The sequence below is a fragment of the Austrofundulus limnaeus genome, unplaced genomic scaffold (assembly GCF_001266775.1).
Source record: "Austrofundulus limnaeus strain Quisiro unplaced genomic scaffold, Austrofundulus_limnaeus-1.0 Scaffold469, whole genome shotgun sequence".
Taxonomy (NCBI): domain Eukaryota; kingdom Metazoa; phylum Chordata; class Actinopteri; order Cyprinodontiformes; family Rivulidae; genus Austrofundulus; species Austrofundulus limnaeus.
Genome location: NW_013952871.1, coordinates 312,689 through 316,583, shown reverse-complemented (window position 1 = coordinate 316,583; position 3,895 = coordinate 312,689).

Here is a 3,895-nt window from a genome sequence, read left to right as displayed (position 1 = left end):
CCACCCAGCTTTTCTAATATGTTACTTCAAAAAGCGCATAAAAAACATGGCTATTTTTTTTTTTCAATCCTAGTGGTCAACAAAGGGCACGGCCTACATTGAACGGGTAGGCTGGGTTCTTTGAAGGACAGCCCTGGTTTATTGTGGTGGTGGCTGACAGTTGCATACAACATGTACTATTAATGCTAAAAAAAAATCAGATGAGAGTTCGTACTATCACCGATGGTTGAGCATGATGTTATTTTTAAGGTTTGACCAAAATGGCTCTGACCACTCTGACATTTTACAACAACAACAACAGCAAATAAAAGATTTTAGTGTAAAACTCTGGCATGAAAGGCAGTAGGTTCTACATCTCCTAATGTGCTGAGGTCAGTGCAAATGTTTAATATTTCATAGCTGAGTTTTGRATTTTATTTTTACTCATGTTTAATGTAATCTTCCATTGCATCATGTTGTAACTCCTTCCTAATGTTTGTTAAATTTGTTTCTATGCAGAATGTGTTCGGGTACAGAAACACAGCTGAAGAAGTTAAAGGGGAGAAAATAGACTTGCACTGGGGTTTATTAGCCATTATTGTGGGAACACCACAAGCCTGAGCAGATAGCTGGACCTCTGATTACAGGAGCAAATCTATTCCATTTGTGAGATGAGGGTCTGTAAAAAGCAGCTGACCTGCAGTCCTGTGGACATGTCTGTTCTCAGAAATCTCATTACCCAGTGTGCCATTTATACTGAAAATGTCCTTTTTATGAATCACGATGAACATGATTTTTACAAGCTGAGATTTTCAGATTTCTTTTTTCTGAATGTTTGCTGTGATAAAGCCGACACCTTATGWATGTATTGAAAAACTGCTGCATGCATTGAAAAAAAATCTTATTAAAAAAGTCAAATTTTAGTGCTTATGAACTGCTGGTGATTTATGTTTCTTCTGTCAGTCTGTTTTATTCAACTTTTTTTTAGTTAAGTGTTGGATGCAAAAACCTCTTTTGCTGGAATAGTCATGTTCCAACAGTGTTAACTTCTCTGTCATGATTGTTTTTTTAATCATGGTTCCTCGACACCTGATGTGGATGTTGTTAATCCAAGCAACGTCTGACCTGATATAAAGCTGGCATGGTTTCTGACGCCTAATTTTAGGATTTATTTTCTTTTAAAATGTATCCTAACCATGATGTTAACATCATTTTTGAAGCAAATCTCCCTCTTCTTCRCTTTTCCTTCACATCGTTCAGGTTTGTTGGGAAACTGTTGCTGTCTGTTGCTGTTGCTCTCGCCAGATGCCRCATCAATTTCAGCGGCATCCAGGCCGGCTGTCAGACTGTCGGCCTGCCAGCGCTGACGAAGAGCGGTTGGCTGGCCGGGTCGCAAGAAGCAGACAAACACTGCCGAGGGAGGAAACACTGCGACAGCATTCCAGAAGGACACCAGTGACGCAATGACTGCGGTACGCTTCACACACGTTCATTGAGAAAACGCTGTTTTTTTCTTTGTAACTTCATTCTAGTAAATAACCAGGAAGATGCAACAGTTTGCTTTAGTTCAAAGGTTTTTATAAGTCCTTCCTGATCTTTTCAAAAGAACATAATTGTCATGAAATGAGATCAATGCCTATTAGTGTCCGATTAAAAAAAAAGTTGTCAGTTGTCCCCCTCCTACAGTGCTGCCATTGCCAGTTTCACTCCACCCCCTGTTAACAATAGGTGTTAATTACGTAGGTGTCAACGGTAGTCATGTAATGTGAGTATCAGTCACATGGAGGCAGTGCTTAAAAGCCTGAATTTTGCCTGAAACTCTCAGACTGAAGAAGTCTCTTGGAGGAGAGACGAAACGTTTCATTAGAGAAGAACCCGTCCAGAAGACCTATACAATTTTTTTCTTTTTGATTTTTACCTGGATTACTGAGATGCATCAGGACTATTAGTGTCTGATTGTTTCATCTTGAAGTTTAAAGTCCCAGCTTTTATATCTGATATTCTAACTTTAAATAATCCTGATATATTGACGTATATGATCTAGTTAAACTCATGTGAGTCACTAAAGCAAAAAAAAGTTTAAAGGCCCCTACAAAAAATTATACATATTTTTAAATTAATTTTTGTGTACTGAAAAGGAGTCAGTAGCTTTAAGAATAGGTTATATAAAAGTAATAGAACATTATAAAGACAAGTAAATAAAATAATATCCAGTTAGAGCTAAAAATAGATTGGAATTGGATTCATTTGAAGTTTAACTTGCTAATAAAACAAGTTTGCAATAGATAAATCTAAAACATTTAATTGGAAATGTCACTGGCTGTAACCAGAATTGTGACCAGTATGGCTCCCAGGACATATCATGCAAAATCCACTTTCTTTACCTGTTAAATGCATTTTGTTGTGGACTTGGACTCACTAGAAGTGCAGAAAAATTGAACTTAGTCTTGCAATACTGCAAAGATATCTTTAAATTGTGTTTGGGTCACACGTTTCAAGTAGGAATTCAAACCAAAGCATTGCAGTTCTACTTAATATAGATCCCAACTGATRATTTAAATGATTTAAAAGCATGATATTCCTCCTTTAACTTGTTTTCATGTTGCTAGTTTACTCAGATCTTCCCACATTTATATCTCTCTCTGATTTTCTCTGACTTTACCCCCCACCCCACCAGACCACACCACACACAGAGAAGAGAGAGAGAAAGAGAGACATTGTAAACATTTACGAGCACAGTAATGCTATACTGCTATTACTACACAATACCTGCTGCATTTGGGACAAGGTCAATGGCTTCAGTTGCCATCTCCTTTATGTGCCGCCTTCAGTGGCTGCTCATGGGGTTGAAACTCACTCATCTTTTAAAACTATCATCTTTATTCATCTAACTCATCTAAACTAACAATGGAACAATGTTGAAAAGAAAAATGCAAGATTAGAAGTTAGTTGACTAGTTTCTAACACGTCACAGCAGCTGAAGGTAAATGCAGTTATTTATCCACCTGAAAGATTTCAGACTTTTGCCTGTTTTCATTTATCCATCCTTTCTAAGCTGGCAGTTTGAAAGTCATCTGTGTGTTTACATCTATCAGAGCGCGTTCAACCCAAAGTTAAAGGTAGGTCATACACGCCTCTGCAGGTGGATAAATGTGAGAAAGTGGTGGTGGTGGTTAGGCGAGGACAATTTCGCCCTTGGTTTGTTAGTGCAGCGTGAACGTTAAAGCCTGTGACATGAAGTGTTTAGAGTCAAGGCGGGGAWGGAGGCAAGTTGTTATCCACGCAGCCTCTTTGTACAAGGGCACAACACCAAACACGGAAATTATGATGATGACAAATGGTGGCGGGACCAGCATGCATCTCTGATGAGAGGGTAAAGAGGAAGAGAGTGGAGTTTGGGTAAAGCGAGGAAGCCTGAAAGCTTAGGTTTATGATGTGACATAAAAACGTACTGAAAATGAGGACGGTAAAGGCAGCTGTTAGTGGAACATAACGGCAAATGGTTAGGACTGGGGAAAATAAAACTTACGACAGTGCAGGAAAAAWAAGGTATGGAAAGATGGAAAGAAGACCAGGTTAGCAAACATATTTTTTTCTTTGTTGAAAGAGGACTGAAAGCAGGTATTAGTGATGAATGCTAATACCTGCATGAACATGCATGTTAAAGATGAGGGAGCAACAACAACAATCTAAACATTTTTCGGTAAAACTTTCTTTTACAGTACCCTTTTTTAGCATGTAATTACATGGTAATTACCATGTAATTTAAAACTAATAATTACATTGAAATTACAATATTACTATGTAATAGAAACATTAATTACCATTTAATTACATAGAAATTATTACTTTATTACATTTAAATACATGTAATAACATGTAAATACAATGTTAGTTACATGGTAATTACCATGTA